Source organism: Amblyraja radiata, chromosome 24 (genome assembly GCF_010909765.2).
Source record: "Amblyraja radiata isolate CabotCenter1 chromosome 24, sAmbRad1.1.pri, whole genome shotgun sequence".
Lineage (NCBI taxonomy): Eukaryota > Metazoa > Chordata > Chondrichthyes > Rajiformes > Rajidae > Amblyraja > Amblyraja radiata.
The window spans coordinates 36,980,518-37,001,364 of record NC_045979.1 but is presented as its reverse complement, the minus strand read 5'-3'; the positions used below and the strand labels follow the sequence as shown (position 1 = coordinate 37,001,364).

Here is a 20,847-nt window from a genome sequence, read left to right as displayed (position 1 = left end):
TTAAATATACCCATTGACTTGGCCTCCACAGCCTTCTACGACAATGAGTTCCACAGATTCATCACCCTCTGACTAAAGAAATTCCTCCTCATTCCATAAATTCATAAGGGGATAGGAGCAGAATTAGGCCGTTCAATAGACAAAAGGTGCTGGAGTAGGCCATTTGGCCCTTCGAGCCAGTACTGCCAATCATTGTGATCATGGCTGATCGTCCCCAATCAGCACCTCGTTCCTGCCTTCTCCCCATATCCCTGGACTCGGCCCATCAAATCTACTCCGCCATTCAATCATGGGTGATCTATCTTCCCCTCTCAGTCCCATTCTCCTGCCTTCTCCCCGTAACCCCTGAACACCTGTACACTGCCTCACAGCGTCAGAGACCCGGGTTACGAGCCAAAGGGCTTGTTCCTGTGCTGTATTGTTCTATAACCACCACCAGACTCAGGAACAGCTTCTTCCCCTCTGCTATCAGGCTTCTGAACGGTCCTTCCTTAAAGCTGTGCCCCTTAGTATTTGAGATATCAGCGCTGGGATAAAGGTTCTGACTGTCGAACCTTTCTACTCTTCCGATAACTTTATAAACTTCTGAATGGTCTTCCCTCAGTCTCCAACATTGCAGAGAAAACTATCCAAGTGTTTCACCCTCCCTTTATAGCTAATACCCTCTAATCTAGGTAGCATTCTGGTCTGAAGAAGGGTCCCGACCCAAAACGTCACCTATCCATGTTCCCCACAGATGCTGCCTGACCCGCTGAGTTACTCCAGCACTCTGTGAAACGTCACCTATCCATGTTCTCCACAGATGCTGCCTGACCCGCTGAGTTACTCCAGCACTCTGTGAAACGTCACCTATCCATGTTCTCCACAGATGCTGCCTGACCCACTGAGTTACTCCAGCACTCTGTGAAACGTCACCTATCCATGTTCTCCACAGATGCTGCCTGACCCACTGAGTTATGGTGCAGCAGCATCTATGGAGCTAAGGAAATAGGCAACGTTTCGGGCCAAAACCCTTCTGGAAATAGGCAATGTTTCGGGCCGAAACCCATATGGGTTTCGGCCCGAAACGTTGCCTATTTCCTTAGCTCCATAGATGCTGCTGCACCCGCTGAGTTACTCCAGCACTCTGTGAAACGTCACCTATCCATGTTCTCCACAGATGCTGCCTGACCCGCTGAGTTCCTCCAGCACTCTGTGTCTACCTTTAGCATTCTGGTAAACCTCCTCTGCACCGTCTCCAAAGCCTCCACATCCTTCCCGTAATGGGCCGACCAGAACTGTACGCAATACTCCAAATGCCCGTTACAAAATATAAATACATGATCCAGACCATCTTATTTATTAAAGATGTCCTAGAAATAGCTCTGAATATATCAAGGTTAAATTGATAACAGCGGTTAAAAATAAGAACGCTATCTGCCCACTGTCATGCTGTCCTTGCTGTTACCCGATTACGTGTTACACACGTCTCCAAACTTCAAAGACTTCTGGGACAACTTGACATTAAAACGTATTTCATAGAACTGTAAGGAAAACACACAAAGTGCTGGAGGAACTCAGCGGGTCAGGCGGCACCTGTGGAGGGAATGGGCAGACGACGTTTCGGGTCGGGACTCTACTTCTCACCCGATTGACCTACCGACACGCTAGTCTTTGGGAAACCGAGGGCTATGCACGCACAGGGAGCATGTGCAAACTCCACAGAGACAGCAGCGGAAGTCATGGAGTCATAGAGCGTGGAAACAGGCCTTTCGGCCCATCCTGGCCATGCCGATTCCCTATCTATGCTCACCTCACCTGCCCACATTTATAGTAAATCAAATCCCCCCTCACCTGTATCCGCCTACCATGTGAGCAGCAGGGTGGTGCAGCGGGTAGAGTTGCTGCCTCACAGCGCCAGGGACCCAGGTTCGATCCTGACTGCGGGTGCTGTCTGTACACAGTTTGCACGTTCTCCCCGTGACCTGCGTGGCTTTTATCCGGGTGCTCCGGTCTCCCCCCACACTCCAAAGACGTACAGGTTCATAGGTTAATCTGCTTTGGTAAATTGTCCCTTGTGTGTGTAGGATAGTGGGATAGTATTAATGTGCGGGGATCGCTGGTCGGCGTGGACTCGGTGGGCCGAATGGCCTGTTTCCACGCTGTATCTCTAAACTAAACTGATCCAGTCCCATCCCCCCCTCCCCTCTCCCATACCCTGTGAGACAGCAGCTCTACCCGCTGCGCCACTGTGCCGACCCTATGGTGGACAATGGTGGAACAGGAATGAGAATTCTCTGCCACAGAAGGCAGTGGAGGCCCATTCACAGGATGTTTTCAAGAGGAGTTAGATTTAGCTCTTAGGGCTAACGGAATCAAGGGATATGGGGGGAAGAAGCAGGAACGGCGTACTGATTCTGGATGATCGGCCATGATCATATTGAATGGCGGTGCTGTCTCTAAGGGCCGAATGGCCTACTCCTGCAGCTATTTTCTATGTTTCTCAGCTTGCATCAAATGACACGGTTGGGGCAGGAATGGCAAGGGTTAGTGTTTGGTGGGAGTTGTGTCTTTGTTTTCCCACAGCGCGAGGAGACGCACAGCTCCCTTGGCTGCCGAAGCAATAAGATCAACAGTGAGCAGCTTCCAAAATAGACCAATGACTCTCTGGAGAAGGCAGTGACTGCTACACAACATTTCAACATCTGATATAATTATCAGCGCTGTTGCAACATGACGCACTTGTGGATTACGTGCCCCAGGTCATCCTTGCAGTTCTGGCATTGCTCCGGCCAACGCCTGCTCAGATCAATGCCGAGATGTAAACAAACTAGAATGTGGCCAGCGCCTGCTTCTAATAGACCACAGCACCCAGCACACAGAGGGCTTTGTGTCAATACAGGGACTGACTGCTGCTCGGTGCCGACTCAGTGGGCCAAAGGGCCTGTTACCACGTTGTATCGAGCAAACACATTTTCACACAGAGAGTTGTGGGTCTGTGGAATTCTCTGCCTCAGAGGGCAGGGAGGTTGGTTCTCTGGATACTTTCAAGAGAGAGCTAGATAGGGCTCTTAAAGCTAGCGGAGTCAGGGGTATGAGGAGAAGGCAGGAACGGGGTACTGATTGTGGATGATCACATTGAATGGCGTTGCTGGCTAGAAGGGCCGAATGGCCTAATCCTGCACCTATTGTCTATTGTATGTATAAAATAAAAAAATAAATCTCCGTGATATTTAGTTTTGAGTTTAGAGATACAGCGCTGAAACAGGCCCTTCGGCCCATCGACCCACGGTCCCCGCAAACTATCACTACCCTGCACACACTAGGGACAATTTTTACACTTTTACCAAGCCAATTAACCTACAAACCTGTACGTCTTTGGAGTGTTAGAGGAAACCCAAGCAGGTCACTGGGAGAACGTACAGACAGCACCCGTAGTTGGGATCGAACCCGTGTCTCTGGCGCTGTGAGGCAGCAACTCTACCGCTGCGCCACCGTGCCACCCACCGTAAAGGCCACGTCCCTCTTAAGTGTAACTTCATAAGTTCTAGGAGCAGAATTAAGCCATTCGGCCCACCATTCGACCTATCTGTCCCTCTCAACCCCATTCTCCTGCCTTCTCCCCATAACCCATGACACCCGTACTAATCAAGAACCTATCTATCTTTGCCTTTAAAATATCCATTGACTTGTGGCCTCCACAGCCGTCTGTGGTATGAATTCCACAGATTCACCACCCTCTGATTAAAGAAATTCCTCCTCATCTCCTTTCTAAAGCTACGTCCTTTTATCCTGAGGCCGTGCCCTCTGGTCCTAGACTCTCCCACCAGTGGAAACATCCTTTCCACATCCACTCTATCCAGGCCTTTCACTCTTCGGTAAGTTTCAATGAGGTTCCCCCTCATCCTTGGCCTCCACAGCCGTCTGTGGCGAAGAATTCCACAGATTCACCACCCCCTGACTCAGTCTAACCCCCTGCCACTGGAAACAAACTCAAATCCAAGCTCAATTATGGATGTTTTTTAAAAAATCCTTATCTGCCAAGAACTGTTTGCAATCCATGTTCTAGGAATAGATGGTCTGAATCCTGGCAGCTCCAAACACTGACGTTTGCTGCAATTAACTGCAAGTTATTTCAGCTCATGTAAAGCTTTCTTTTTCTGCTTGCCAATGCAAAGTGGCACGGTGGCTCAGCGGTAGAGTTGCTGCCTCACGGCGCCAGGGACCCGGGTTCGATCCCCACCAAGGGTGCTGTCTGTATGGAGTTTGTACGTTCTCCCTGTGTCGGTTTCCTCCCACACTACAAAGACTTAGAGGTTTGTAGGCTTAGTATAAATGTAAACTGTCCCTAGTGTGTGTAGGATAGTGTTAGTGTTGGGGGATCGCTGGTCGGCGTGGACTCGGTGGGCCGAAGGGCCTGTTTGCATGCGGTGTCTATAAATCGATCACATTGAGTGTAGATGTCGTGGTGTTATGTTACCATTGTACGTAACATTGGTCAGGCAACACTTGGAGTATTTCATTCAGTTTCGGCCACAGGAAGGATGACGTTAAGCTGGAAAGAGTGGAGAAGATTTACCCGGATGTTGCCAGGATTGGAGGTACTGAGATATAGGGAGAGGTTGGGCTGTCTAGGACTTTATGTCTTGAAGAGCAGGATGCTGATGGGGTGCTATGATAGAGGTGTAGAAACTCATGAGGCGAATAGAGAGGGTGAATTCAGATCTATTTATACTTCATGCTGCCTCGGCAACGCAACCAACATAACCAAAGACGTCCCACCTCACTCACTCCTTTTCCCCGCTCCCGTCCGGCAGAAGGTACAGAAGCTTGAAAGCGCGCACCACCAGACTCAGGAACAGCTCCTTCCCCTCTGCTATCAGGTTTCTGAACGGTCCTTCCATAAGCTAGGGTAATGTCCGATTCACCTCTACCCCATTGCGGACATTGGACTTTGTGTCTGGAACTGATGCGCTACGATGATGAGAACTATATCTATGAAGAAAGATTGAAAAGACTAGGCCTGTATTCACTGGAGTTTAGAAGGATGAGGGGGAAATCTTATAGAAACATATAAAATTATAAAAAGGACTGGACAAGCTAGATGCAGGAAAAATGTTCCCAATGTTGGGCGAGTCCAGAACCCGGGGCCACACACAGTCTTAGAATAAAGGGGCCATTTAAGACTGAGGTGAGAAAAAACTTTTTCACCCAGAGAGTTGTGAATTTGTGGAATTCCCTGCCACAGAGGGCAGTGGAGGCCAAATCACTGGTTGGATTTAAGAGAGAGTTAGATAGAGCTCTACGGGGCTAGTGGAGTCAAGGGATATGGGGAGAAGGCAGGCACGGGTTATTGATTGGGGACGATCAGCCATCACAATGAATGGCGGTGCTGGCTCAAAGGGCTGAATGGCCTCCTCCAGCACCTATTTTCTATTTTCTATGTTCTATGCTCTAAATTTGATCTGTTTGGTCAGCATGCACAGCAGAGCTTTTCACTGTACCTCGATCCACTTGACAATACCTAAACACTTTTAAAACTCTTTCCTCTCTGCTCAAACAACGCCTTCTTGTTTTGTGATAACCATACCATGGGAAAAACATTCCAACTATCTACTCTATCTATGTCTCTCATAATCTTATACACTTGTTTACCTACCTAAAAATAACCCCCCCCAAGCAGCGTGGAATGTGACCTCAATACCCTTACAAACAGTTTAAGAAGGAACTGCAGATGCTGGAAAATCTAAGGTAGACAAAAGTGCTGGAGAAACTCAGCGGGTGCAGCAGCATCTGTGGAGCGAAGGAAATAGGCAACGTTTCAGGCCGAAACCCGGAAGGGTTTCGGCCCGAAACGTTGTCTATTTCCAGAAGGGTTTCGGGCCGAAACGTTGCCTATTTCCTTCGCTCCATAGAGGCTGCTGCACCCCGCTGAGTTTCTCCAGCACTTTTGTCTACCCTTCCAAACTGGTCAGATTGCACTGGCCAACAAACCATCCTCAGGCCGGTACGGTGGCGCAGCAGTAGAGTTGCTGCCTCACAGCGCCAGAGAACCCGGGTTTGATCCCGACTACGGGTGCTGTCTGTACGGAGTTTGTACGTTCTCCCTGTGACCTGTGTGGGTTTTCTCCGGGTGCTCCGGTTTACGTCCACACTCCAAGACGTAGAGGATTGTAGGTTAATTGGCTTGGTAAAATTGTAATATTGTCCCTAGTGTGTGCAGGGTAGTGTTAGTGTGCGGGGATCACTGGTCGGCATGGACTCGGTGGGCCGAAGGGCCTGTTTCCTTGCGATATCTACCGCTGCGCCACCGTGCCGCCCGTGAACGGACAAACATGGAAACTCACATTCAGCATAGCTGCATAAACATTTGGTCGGGAAACTAGTTACGTAAATAATAAAGTGTTCAAACACAGAATTTATAAAGCCCAGGGCAAATATCGCCAGTCATATTTTCCATGTGGAGTGTTGAGCAACGTTTGACATATTACCAACACTAAACAACAAAAATACTGTTGGCCTACTTATTTTTTTTAATCCACAGTACACCCTTATGAAGGATTTGGATTCATTCCACTGCCCCATGTACAGGAAATGTGAAAGCAGAAAGACATGTTGTTGCAACATGTTTAAGTTTACATTTATTGATGTGTACCAAGATGCAGCGGAGAGCTCGGTTTTGGATGCTATCCAGGCCAATCAGATAATACTTGATTGTATTTACGTATGGTGATATCTGATCTAGAAGGGGCCCAACCCAAAACGTCACCTATCATTGTTCTCCAGAGATGCTGCCTGAGCCGCTGAGTTACTCCAGCACTGTGCTTTTCTTCCCCTCTGTTAACAGGCTTCTGAACGGCCCTTCCATAAACTACGCTAGTTTCTAATTCACCTCTACCTCATTGCGGACATTGGACTTTGTCTGTGGAACTGATGCGCTACGATGCTGAGAACTATATTCTGCACTCTGTATCTTCCCCTTTGCTCTCTAATGTACTTGAGTTTGGCCTGATTCACAAAGTACTGGAGTAACTCAGTAGGTCAGGCAGCATCTGTGGAGGGAATGGATAGTCGGAAGAAGGGTCCCAAACCGAAACATCACCTTTCCGCGTTCTCCAGGGATGTTCCCTCCCTGTTGAGTTACTCCAGCACTTTGTGTCTTTTTTTGTAGCCCAGCATCTGATCAGATAATGTAAACCAGATCAGATAATACTATCCATAAATACAATCAAGTCAAACTCAAGTACAACAGCATCAGTTCCAGAGACAAAGTCCAATGCCCGCAATGGGGTGGAGGTGAATCGGACAGTACCCTAGCTTATGGAAGGACCGTTCAGAAGCCTGATAGCAGAGGGAAGAAAGGCACAGCGCTTGAGTAACCCAGGGGGTCAAGCAGCATCTATGGAGAGAAGGAATGGGTGACGTTTCGGGTTGAGACCCTGCTACAGACTGAGTCAGGGGAGAGGGAGATATAGAGATATGGAAGTGTAAGGTGTGAAAACAAAACAAAGGTGATGTAGATCAAGGAACATGTAGAATAGATCATTGTTAGATGGGAGAAGGTAACAGGAAAGCAAACAGAGATAAAATGTAATCGAGGACAGTTAGACTGGTCGGAGAACTGGGAAGGGGGGGAGGGACAGAGAACAAGGGTTACTTGAAGTTAGAGAAGTGAATATCTCTGGAGAACATGGATAGGTGACGTTTTGGGTCGGGTCCCTTCTTCAGGCAGAGGGGAAGAAGCTGTTCTTGAGTCTGGTGGTGCATGTAGAGGCCTCTTGAATATTTCCTGCTTCTCTCGTTCTTGAGGAAGTTACTGGTTACCCACAGTGATAGGTAACTGCAGGGGAAATAACATGCCTTTCTGTCATAGTCTTTCACTTCCCCTGGAAAACCCAGGGCGGCTGCAACTGATGAAATGTGATCGCTTTCAGAGTAAGGGGATGTGACGAAGTCTTTGTGTGCAGCTGGCTTGTTGTAAGTCAAGAATCAAGTGTTTACACTTCAGAGATACAGCGCGGAAACAGGCCCTTCAGTCCACCCAGTCCACGTCGACCAATAATCACCCCATGCTCTATCTTACACATTCAAGGGACAATTTTAGTGAAGCCAATTAAGACAAACTGTACGCCTTTGAAGTGCGGGAGGAAACCGGAGCACCTGGAGAAAACGCAAGTTGTCACAGGGAGAATAGATAATAGACAATAGGTGCAGGAGTAGGCCATTCGGCCCTTCGAGCCAGCACCGCCAGTCAATGTGATCATGGCTGATCATCCCCAATCAGTATTTAAGAAGGAGCTGCAGATGCTGGAAAAATCGAAAGTAGACATAAAATGCTGGAGAAACTCAGCGGGTGCAGCAGCATCTATGGAGCGAAGGAAATAGGCAACGTTTCGGGACGAAACCCGGAAGGGTTTCGGCCCGAAACGTTGCCTATTTCCAGAAGGGTTTCGGCCCGAAACGTTGCCTGTTTCCAGAAGGGTTTCGGCCCGAAACGTTGCCTATTTCCAGAAGGGTTTCGGCCCGAAACGCTGCCTATTTCCAGAAGGATTTCGGCCCGAAACGTCGCCTATTTCCAGAAGGGTTTCGGCCCGAAACGTCACCTATTTCCAGAAGGGTTTCGGCCCGAAACGTTGCCTATTTCCAGAAGGGTTTCGGCCCGAAACGTTGCCTATTTCCAGAAGGGTTTCGGCCCGAAACGTTGCCTATTTCCAGAAGGGTTTCGGCCCGAAACGTTGCCTATTTCCAGAAGGGTTTCGGCCCGAAACGTTGCCTATTTCCAGAAGGGTTTCGGCCCAAAACGTTGCCTATTTCCAGAAGGGTTTTGGCCCGAAACGTTGCCTATTTCCTTCGCACCATAGATGCTGCTGCACCCGCTGAGCTTCTCCAGCATTTTTTGTCTATCCCCAATCGGTGCCCCGTTCCTGCCTTCTCCCCATATCCCTTGACTCTGTTACGGAGGATGGTGGGTGTATCAGTACCTGCTATGTTCTGGTGTGCTGGAGCAAAGCAAGAATTTCATTGTCCTATCAGGGACACATGGCAACAAACTCTCTTGAACTCTTGAACAGACAGCACCCGATGTCTGAATCGAACCTGGGACCCTGGCGCTGACAGGCAGCTGCTCTACCGCTGTGCTGCCGTGCCACCCATGTTTAATTGTCATATGCATTGGCAATGGGACAACAACATTCTTACTAGCTCTAGCTTAATGCAATAACACAGAGACAATATGCAAAAATAAATAATAGAATAAATCAGTAATTGTAGCCAGCCACAAGAGTACACAACTCTTAAGTCCGTAGTGCAACCAAACACACAGTCCATGAAAGATCACAGCTGGTGGGGTTGGTGTTGTGCAGTGTACAGGTATTTAGAGGTGGAGAGACATTACAAAGGGAGGGGTGAGGGTGTGGAGGAGATCGGCAAGCTTGGAGTCAAAGTCATACAGCATGGAACAGGCCCTTCGGCCCAACTTGTCCACACTGACCAAGATGTCCCATCTACCCGGGTCCCATTTGACTGCGTTTCGCCCATCTCCCTCTAAACGTTTCCGATTCATGTACCTGTCCAAATGTCTTTTAAATGCTTAGTGGAGCAGTCTGAAGAAGGGTCTCGACCTGAAAGGTCACCCATTCCTTCTCTCCAGAGATGCTGCTTGTCCCGCTGAGTTTCTCCAGCATTATGTGTCTATCTTCTTTAAAGTGCTGTTATAGTACCAGCCTCTGCTACCTCCTTCCATACACCCGCCACCCTCTGTGTAAACAAATTGCCCACCAGGTTCCTGTTAAATCTTGCTCCTCTCTCCTTAAACCTATGTTGAGCTCCCTCTCCCTCTCCCTCTCCCTCTCCCTCTCCCTCTCCCTCTCCCTCTCCCTCTCCCTCTCCCTCTCCCTCTCCCTCTCCCTCTCCCTCTCCCTCTCCCTCTCCCTCTCCCTCTCCCTCTCCCTCTCCCTCTCCCTCTCCCTCTCCCTCTCCCTCTCCCTCTCCCTCTCCCTCTCCCTCTCCCTCTCCCTCTCCCTCTCCCTCTCCTCAATGAAATCTTCATCCCATTGGTTTGCTAATCTACGGACTGTGTGGGAAGGAACTGCAGATGCTGGTTTACACCGAAGATAGACACAAAATGCTGGAGTAACTCAGCGGGACAGGCAGTATTTCTGGAGAAAAAGAATAGGTGATGTCTCAGTCTGAAGAAAGTTCACAACTTCACAAGCTACAGGAGTAGGATTAGGCCGTTCGGCCCATCAAGGCCACTCTGCCATTTAATCATGGCGGTTCTCTGCCTCCTAATCTCATTTTCCTGCCTTCTCCCCGTAACCCTTGACACCCGTTCTAATCAAGAAGTTGTCTATCTCTGCCTTAAAAATATCCACTGACTTGGCTCCACAGCCCTCTGTGGCAATGAGTTCCACAGATTAACTACCCAAAAGGTTTCGAATTGAAGGTTACCTATAACGTCAGGGGTTATGAGGTGAAGGCAGGAGAATGGGGTTAGGAGGGAGAGAGTGATCAGCCATGATTGAATAGCGGAGTGGACTTGATGGGCCTAATTGAATGATTCTGCTCCTATCACTTATGGCCTATTCCTTTTCTCCAGAGATGCTGCCTGACCCGCTGAGTTACTCCAGCACCTTGTGTCTATTAACATTAGAGGAAGGCGGGACAGGCAGCATCTCTGGAGAGAAGGAATGGGTGACGTTTCGGGTCAAGACCCTTCTTCAAACATTAGAGGAAGGTTTTTCCGGTCAGTGAAGGCTGATGGCCGCTCCACATTTAACAGGGGTGGCAGCAGCTGATTACCATTCAACTTCTGACTGACGGGGGCTTTGTTCACTGTGCAAACTCCCCCCACACACACAAGCTCCAGAGCTCCCCCCCCTCCCCCTGCAGGAGACAACGAGGGACAAGCTGACAGGGTGAGTTCCTGCCATCGATTGGAAACAAACCCTCCAAATAAGGTCAGGCAGGTTCCGCCACAACAACAAGCCAGCTGTCGGCATCAGCAGTGGCTGCCAATTCCACAGCCTGCAGGCGGCTAGGCCGAGAAATCTATCCGGCCTCCTTCGAGCCCACAGAGAGGGAGCGCCTGTGACAAACACAAGAGGAATGAAAGCTTTGTCTCGACCCGAAACGTCACCGTATTCATCTTCTCCCGAGGTGCTGCCTGTCCTGCTGAGTTACTCCAGCTCTTTGTGTCTCTTTATTCCCCTACTCTGGGTAAAAAGTCAAGTCAAGTTTATTCGTCACACACACATACGAGGTGTACATTCTCCCTATCTCTTCTCCTCGTGATTTTATACACCTTTATACTGTAAGATGGGTGTCAGGGGTTATGGGGAGAAGGCAGGAGAATGGGGTTAAGAGGGAAAGATAGGCCAGTCATGATTGATTGACGGAGTAGACTTGATGGGCCGAATGGACTTGTGGAATGTTTAAGAAGGAACTGCAGATGCTGGAAACATCAAAGGTCGACAAAAATGCTGGAGAAACTCAGCGGGTGAGGCAGCATCTATGGAGAGAAGGAATAGGTGACGTTTCGGGTCGAGACCCGGAAGGGTCTCGACCTGAAACGTCACCTATTCCTTCTCTCCATAGATGCTGCCTCACCCTTAAGGGTCTCGACCCGAAACGTCACCTATTCCTTCTCTCCATAGATGCTGCCTCACCCTTAAGGGTCTCGACCCGAAACGTCACCTATTCCTTCGCTCCATAGATGCTGCCTCACCCGCTGAGTTTCTCCAGCATTTTTGTCGACCTATGAACTTGCGAAGATCACCCCTCAGCCTCCTGCACTCATGTTCAGAAGTCATATATGCAGAATTAGGCCATTCGGCCCATTGAGACTACTCCGCCATTCAATCATGGCTGATCTATCTTTCCCTCTCAACCCTTTTCTTCTGCCTCCTCCCCATAATTTATGACACCCCCTTACCAATCAAGAATCTGTCAACCTCCGCCTTAAAAATACACAATGTTCCAAGGGATAGAATCCTAGCCTTCCCAACCTCTCCCTGTAGCTCAGGCCCTTGAGGGCAGGTTCAAACATTCTACTTGCACACTATGTAGGAAGAAACGGCAGATGCTGGTTTAAACCGAAGATAGACACAAAATTCAGCGGGTCAGGCAGCTTCTCTGGAGAACATGGATAGGTGACGTTTCACAGAGTGCTGGAGTAACTCAGCGGGTCAGGCAGCATCTGTGGAGAACATGGATAGGTGACGTTTTGGGTCGGGAGCCTTCTTTGGGAGATATTGGAGCTGAGGTAGATTATCAGCCATGACCTAGATGAATGATAGTATGGGCTGGATGGGCTGAATGGCCTGAATCTGCTCCACTTTGCCAAGCATACTTCAGCGTAAATCTATTGCTAGGGCCCTGACTGTTTAGCTTTGCCTGTTGATGCTGCCACCTCTTCAATCAGAAGGAGCAAGGAATATTAATTGGTTCTTGTGCAAACTCTTTGAAGCGTTGCGAACATTTGAGAAATAATTCATCATAAGGTATTTAAATGTTCCGTAGCAGGTGGTAACTTGTTCATGCACAATGTCATTACAACAATGACCCTCTCCAGGCGAGGCAAGGCAAGGCGAGGTTCTCAATTTACATTGAACAGGGCGGGGACAGGGCAGTGTGGAGTTGAGAGTGTCATCGATTTTAACACAACAGCTTCTTCCCTCGCATGTACTCCCTGTGACCGCGTGGGTTTTCTCCGGGCGCACCGGTTTCCTCCCACACTCCAAAGACGTGTAGGTTTGTAGGTCGACACAAAATGCTGGAGTAACTCAGCGGGTGAGGCAGCATCTCTGGAGAGAAGGAATGGGCAACGTTTCAGGTCGAGACCCTTCTACAGACCGAGTCAGGGGCGAGGGAGATATAGAGATATGGAAGTGTAAGGTGTGAAAATGAAACAAAGGTGATGGGGTCAAGGAACATGTTAGAATAGATCATTGTTAGCTAGGAGAAGGTAACAGGAAAGAAAACAGAGATAAAATGTAAGCCCCCCCAACATCAGTCTGAAGAAGGGTCTCGACCCGAAACGTCGCCCATTCCTTCTCTCCAGAGATGCTGCCTGTCCCGCTGAGACTCCAGCATTTTGTGTCTACCTTTGATTTAAACCAGCATCTGCAGTTTTTTCTTACGCATAGATTTGTAGGTTAATTGGTTTCTGTAAAACTATTGTCCCTAGTGTGTGTGGGATAGTGTTAGTGTGCGGGGGGGGGGGGGGGGGGGGGATCGCTGGTCGGCGCGGACAATGGGCCGAGGGGTCTGTTTCCACACCGTGTCTCCAAAGTACAAAAAAAACACGAAACTTTTTTAAACAATGTTTGGAAACACAGCGCGATTAAGTAAAACAGTCTTGCAACAGGGTTCAATTGAATAAAACCTGTTCCATTCTTGCAATGAGAGTGTTTATTTATCCAGATATATCCACTCTATGAGGCATCTTTGCCGAGTGAATTTTCAGAGCATTTGTCTTGGTTTGATTTAGGTCAGACACTCCCAGGAACACGTCATCAAAGGCCCATTACTATCGTCAGCGGAGATGAATGTTTTTGACAGTGCAAGAGGCTTATCGGAGACAAACAAGAGGACATGATTTGAGAATTAAGGGACAAATGTTTAGGGGTAACATCAGGGGGAACTTCTTTATTCAGAGAGTGGTAGCTGTGTGGAATGAGCTTCCAGTGGAAGTGGTGGAGGCAGGTTCGATTTTATCATTTAAAAATAAATTGGATAGGTAAATGAACGGGAAAGGAATGGAGGGTTATGGTCTGAGTGCAGGTAGATGGGACTAGGTGAGAGTAAGTGTTCGGCACGGACTAGAAGGGCCGAGATGGCCTGTTTCCGTGCTGTAATTGTTATATGGTTATATGAATGGGACATTGCAGATAAACACAAAAAAGCTGAAGTAACTCAGCGAGTCACAGCAGCACAGAGTCATAGAGTGAATCAGCGCGGACACAGGCCCTTCGGCCCAACTTGCCCACACTGGCCAACATGTCCCAGCTACACTAGTCCCACCTGCCTGCATTTGGTCCACATCCCTCCAAATGTTTCCTAATCGTTAGGATAGTCCCTGCCTCAACTACCTCCTCTAGAAGCTTGTTCCATACACCCACCACACTTTATGTGATAAAGTTACCCCTCTGATTCCTATGTTTAAGAAGGAACTGCAGATGCTGGAAAAATCGAAGGTAGACAAAAATGCTGGAGAAACTCAGCGGGTGAGGCAGCATCTATGGAGCGAAGGAATAGGTGACGTTTCGGGTCGAGACCCTTCCGAGACCTAATTCTGCATATATGACGTCTGAACATGAGTGCAGGAGGCTGAGGGGTGATCTTCGCAAGTTCATAGGTCGACAAAAATGCTGGAGAAACTCAGCGGGTGAGGCAGCATCTATGGAGCGAAGGAATAGGTGAAGTTTCGGGTCGAGATCCTTAAGGGTGAGGCAGCATCTATGGAGCGAAGGAATAGGTGACGTTTCGGGTCGAGACCCTTAAGGGTGAGGCAGCATCTATGGAGCGAAGGAATAGGCGACGTTTCGGGTTGAGACGCGGAAGGGTGAGGCAGCATCTATGGAGCGAAGGAATAGGCGACGTTTCGGGTCGAGACCCTTCCGGGTCTCGGCCCGAAACGTCACCTATTCCTTCGCTCCATAGATGCTGCCTCACCCGCTGAGTTTCTCCAGCATTTTTATCTACCTACAGAAGATTCTAGAGTGACTTAAGCCGACTCCTTCTGAAAATGCAATCACTTGCTTCCTGGAGTGCAGGAAGCTGAGGGGTGATCTTATAGAGGTGTATAAAATCATGAGGGGAATAGATTGGGAGAATGATCAGAGCCTTTCCTGCAGATGCTGGAAAAATCGAAGGTAGACAAAAATGCTGGAGAAACTCAGCGGGTGAGGCAGCATCTATGGAGCGAAGGAAATAGGCAACGTTTTGGGTTGAGACTGAGAATCAGGGGAGAGGGAAACGAGAGATATAGACGGGGATATAGAGAGGTATAGAACAAATAAATTAAAGGTGCAAAAAAGTAACAATGATATAGGAAATGGTCCATTGTTGACCATGGGCGAGACGGAAACGAGTTCTACTCACAATGAAACAAAACAGGACGAGGGTGAAGCTAGTTCGATGACTTGGGTGGGAGTGGGACAGAGAGAGAGAGTCCTGGGATGGCAGGATTTTCATATGAAGAAAGACTGGATAGACTCGGCTTGTACTCGCTAGAATTTAGAAGATTGAGGGGGGGATCTTATAGAAACGTACAAAATTCTTAAGGGGTTGGACAGGCTAGATGCAGGAAGATTGTTCCCGATGTTGGGGAAGTCCAGAACGAGGGGTCACAGTTTAAGGATAAGAGGGAAGTCTTTTAGGACTGAGATGAGAAAATAATTTTTTACACACAGAGAGTGGTGAATCTGTGGAATTCTCTGCCACAGAAGGTAGTTGAGGCCACAGTTCATTGGCTATATTTAAGAGGGAGTTAGATGTGGCCCTTGTGGCTAAAGGGATCAGGGGGTATGGAGAGAAGGCAGGGATGGGATACTGAGTTGGATGATCGGCCATGATCATATTGAATGGCGGTGCAGGCTCGAAGGGCCGAATGGCCTACTCCTGCACCTATTTTCTATGTTTCTATGTTTCTATGAAAGCAAGGGTTACTTGAAGTTAGAGAAGTCGATGTTCATACCTTTGGGGTGTAAGCTGCCCAAGTGAAATATGAGGTGCTGTTCCTCCAATTTGCGCTGGGCCTCACTGGCATTGCAGTGTTTTGCTATTTGTACAACTATCAGAAAAGTTGACCATTCAGCACCAAGATTACTGAACATCAAGCAAGTCAAGTGTGTTTGTCATTCTTTGATTTATGTTCAGAAATCTCCCCGCAGTCACAAGACCAACTTCATTGAAGCAGAGTACAGACTCAGACACGGCCAAATAGCTAATTTAGCAATCCCAAGCAAAATAAATACATTCCTGGGCAAGAGTACCTTCAATTGGACAGAGCTGGTACATTATATCCAGTTTTAATTTTAAAAAGTTATTTCAGAGGAAATCTATAAAAATCCTACAACGAAATAATAAAATTCTTACTCGCAGTAGCATAACAGGTCCGGAAACACATCGATGATCTATATTAACAAAAATTCCATACATTAATAACATACTTGGGTGGCAAAGTGGTGCAACGGGTGGAGCTGCTGCCTCACAGCACCAGAGGCCGGGTTCCATCCTGACTATGGGTGCTGTCTGTTTGGAGTTTGCACGTTCTCTCTGTGACCGCGTGGGTTTCCTCCAGGTGCTCCGGTTTCCTCCCACATCCCAAAGACGTGCGGGTTTGCAGGTTAATTGGCCCTCTCTAAATGACCCCAGCGCATAGGGAGTGAATGAGAAAGTGGGATAACATACAGCAGAACTAGTGATGGATGGACGGCATGGACTCGGTGGGCCGAAGGGCCTGTTCCCATGCTGTATTTCTTAGACTCCGCTAGTGTAAAACAAACCACCGATGTTCGCAGTGCAGCCAAAGATAATCCATAGAAGATCACAGCTGAGGTCAGTGTTGTGTTTAAGAGCCTGATGGGAGTTTGGAAGAAGCTGCTCTACAACATGGCGGTTACGGTTTTCAGGCTCTGAAGATGATGGGAAGATGGGAGCTTGGTCAGAGTCAATATAAAGTGAATTAAGGTACAAAATAACCGACAGCGATACGCTGGAGATGAACGATTGAAGGCCGTCACGGTGGGGCAGCGGTAGAGTTGCTGCCTCACAGCGCCAGAGACCCGGGATCGATCCTGACTACGGGTGCTGCCTGTACGGAGTTTGTACTTTCTCCCCGTGACCTGCGTAGGTTTACTCCGAGATTCCCGATGTTGGGGAAGTCCAGAACAAGGGGTCACAGTTTAAGGAAATCTTTTGGGACCGAGATGAGAAAATCATTTTTTACACAGAGAGTGGTGAATCTGTGGAATTCTCTGCCACAGAAGGTAGTTGAGGCCACAGTTCATTGGCTATATTTAAGAGGGAGTTAGATGTGGCCCTTGTGGCTAAAGGGATCAGGGGGTATGGAGAGAAGGCAGGTACAGGATACTGAGTTGGATGATCAGCCATGATCATATTGAATGGCGGTGCAGGCTCGAAGGGCCGAATGGCCTACTCCTGTACCTATTTTCTATGTTTCTATGTCTATGTTTCTATTCCTCCCACACTCCAAAGACGTACAGGTATGAGAGTTAATTGGCTGGGTATAATTAATAATAATAATAATGGATGGGATTTATATAGCGCCTTTCTAATACTCAAGGCGCTTTACATCGCATCATTCATTCACTCCTCAGTCACACTCGGTGGTGGTAAGCTACTTCTGTAGCCACAGCTGCCCTGGGGCAGACTGACGGAAGCGTGGCTGCCAATCCGCGCCTACGGCCCCTCCGACCACCACCAATCACTCACACACATTCACACACAGGCAAAGGTGGGTGTAATTGTCTCTAGTGTGTGTACGATAGTTTTAGTGTGCGTAGATCGCTGGTCGGTGCGGACTCGCTGGGCCGAAGGGCCTGTTTCCGCGCTGTATCTCTAAACTAAACTAAAATGAATGGAGGGTCTGGACCCGAAGCGGCACCCATTCCTTCTCTCCAGAGATGCTGCCTGTCCCGCTGAGTTACTCCAGCGTTTTGTGTCTATCTTTGGTTTAAACCAGCATCTATAGTTCCTTCCTACATAAAATGACTGATTGATGTCCTAAACTAAGTAATTGGGGAATATCAAGCTATTTCCTGCCTGGAACAGCACAATAGCTCGTGCTAGTATGATTGGGAGGATCAGAAGACGTCAGCTGTTGTTTTGCCTGGTAGTTTGTAAAGTTAAAAGCTCTATCCGAGAGCAGCTTCCAGTAATTGTGGGTGTGAGTAGTTTCCAGTTCTTGTTTTGGTTGTAGGTTTGCCAAATATAGGAATCTGTGTGAACAAAAGTGACTGACACAAGGACCAGAAAAACACGTTTTGGCTCTTCAGAGTTTTTTCTCTGACGTAACTACGGAGGTTCACCGAGTGGAATATTTTCTTTACAACTTTCTCCTCTCCGCTCTTTTTGGGAAATCCTGTTCATAAGCGATAGGAGCGGGATCAGGCCATTCGGCCCCATCAAGTCCACCCCGTCATTCAATCATGGCCGATCTATCTCTTCCCTCCTAACCCCATTCTCCTGCCTTTTTCCCCCATAACCCATGGCACCTAATTTCAGGAAGAGTGGCTAGGTCGTTTTGGCTAAAGTCAGCAGTTAATTAACTGTTTAAGAAGGAACTGCAGATGCTGGAAATTCGAAGGAAGACAAAAATGCTGGAGAAACTCAGCGGGTGCGGCGGCATCTATGGAGCGAAGGAAATAGGCAACGTTTCGGGCCGAAACCCTTTAAGGGTTTCGGCCCGAAACGTTACCTATTTCCTATTTCCTTCGCCCTTGGTTTCGGCCCGAAAAACGTTGCCCATTTCCAGTAGCAAATTGGAGGAGCAGCACCTCATATTGGGCAGTCTGCACCCTAGCGGCATAAACATTGACTTCTCCAATTTCCAGTAGCCCTTGCTGTCTCCTCCCCTTCTCAGCTCTCCCTCAGCCCTCGGGCTCCTCCTCTTCCTTCTCCTTTCTTCCCGTTGCCTATTTCCAGAAGGGTTTCGGGCCCGAAACGTTGCCTATTTCCTCCGCTCCGTAGATGCTGCCGCACCCGCTGAGTTTCTCCAGCATTTTTGTCCAGCTAATTAACGGTGATTCTACACAGAACGGGGGATCCAGAGAGTGTCCAGCTTTAAGTTTCTGGGCACTCACATTACGGAGGACCTCACATGGTCCACCAACACCGCCGCGCTGGTGAAGAAGGCACAGCAACGACTGTTCTTCCTGAGGACATTAAAAAAGACTGGTCTGCCCCAACAGCTGCTGACAACCTTCTACCGCACCACAGAGAGCATATTAACGTATGGCATCTCTGTGTGGTATCTCAGCTGCACGGAGGCGGAGAGGAGAGCTCTTCAGCGTGTCGTCCACAGGGCACAGAAGATTATTGGTGACAGCTACCAGCCTTGGAGGGCATCTACCACACGCGGTGCCTCAGGAAGGCCGTCAGCATCCACAAAGACTCCTCACACCCTTGTAACGGACTGTTCGAACTACTTCCCTCCGGCAGACGTTACAAGGCCTTCTACGCCCGAACCTCCAGACTCAGGAACAGCATCATTCCCAGAGCTATAGCGGCTCTGAACCGGCCCTGCTGTGGGCCCCCCCCCCCCCCCCCCTGGACTGTCTCCCTCGGATGGTCACGTCGCACAGTTTATTTATTGACTTTTTTTTTTGAAGCTGCATACTAAATCTCGTTGCACTGATGTGCAATGACAATAAAAGATATTATTATTATTATCTTATTTTAATGAGCCTGGCGATGGGAAGCAAATTCACATCCAATGCTCAAAGATATAAAAATGATCAGAGGCATAGATAGGGTGGACAGAAGCCTTTTCCAAGAGTGGTAATGTCAATGACTAGAGCACACAGCTTTAAGGTGAGAGGGGCAAAGTTTACAGCCCTGTGGTATCAATATTGATTTCTCTAGCTTCAAGTAACCCCGGCATTCCCTCTCTCTCTATCCCTCCCCCACCTGAGTTGCACCAGCTTCTCGTTCTCACCCAACAGACAGCGAACAATGGCCCGTTTCCTTTGTCATCATTACTTTTTTGCATATCTTACAATCATTGTTCTTTATCTCTCTACATCATCGTCTATATCTTCCATTTCCCTTATCCCTAACTGGTCTGAGGAAGGGTCTCGACCGAAACGTCACCCACCCCTCCTCTCCGGAGATACTGCCTGTCCCGCTGAGTTACTCCAGCTTTTTGTGTCTATCCATAGAACAGAATAGCACAGGAACAGGCCCTTCGGCTCACAATGTCTGTGCTGAAGATACTCTGACCATCGCATATTTAGTGATACAGCGTGGAAACGGGCCCTTCAGCCCACTGAGTCCATGCTGACCAACGATCACCCATACACTAGTACTATCCAACACACTAGGGACAATGTACAGAGGCCAATTAACCCATGAACCTGTACGACTTTGGAATGTGGGAGGAAACTAGAGGCAGGAAACATGTTCCCGATGTTGGGGGAGTCCAGAACCAGGGGCCACACTTTAAGAATAAGGGGTAAGCCATTTAGAACGGAGATGAGGAAACACTTTTTCTCACAGAGAGTTGTGAGTCTGTGGAATTCTCTGCCTCAGAGGGCGGTGGAGGCCGGTTCTCTGGATGCTTTCAAGAGAGAGCTAGATAGGGCTCTTAAAGATAACGGAGTCAGGGGATATGGGGAGAAGGCAGGAACGGGGTACTGATTTGGGATGATCAGCCATGATCACATTGGGTGCTGGCTCGAAGGGCCGAATGGCCTACTCCTGCTCCTATTGTCTATTGAAACCGGAGCACCTGGAGAAAACCACACGGTCACAGGGAGAGCGTAAATACTCCGTACGGACAGCACCCGTAGTCAGGGTCACAGTGGCTCAACTCTACCGCCGAACCACTGTGTGCCGCCCCTTACATCTGCTGCACACAATCCATCTCCCTCCATTCTCCACACATTTACAGTCTGTGTTTAGTTTAGTTTAGAAATGCAGCGCGGAAACAGGCCCTTTGGCCCACCGGGTCCGCGCCGACCAGCGATCCCCGCACACTAACACTATCCTACACACACCAGGGACAGTTTTGTATTTGTACCGAGGCAATTAGCCTACAAACCTGGGGTGTGTGAGGGAAACCCGTGCAGATCACGGGGAGAATGTACAAACTCTGTAAAGACACACCCTGTAGTCGAGATCGAA

The 20,847-nt window shown here is 48.6% G+C and overlaps 1 long non-coding RNA gene across 1 annotated transcript; it reads left to right on the top strand.

The window, feature by feature from the left end:
• Positions 1–169: 169 nt before the first annotated feature.
• LOC116986617 lies at positions 170–16,007 on the top strand. The gene is made up of 3 exons (XR_004415539.1): positions 170–179; positions 7,428–7,432; positions 15,972–16,007. It is a non-coding gene; the product is annotated as an uncharacterized LOC116986617 (long non-coding RNA).
• Positions 16,008–20,847: the final 4,840 nt, after the last annotated feature.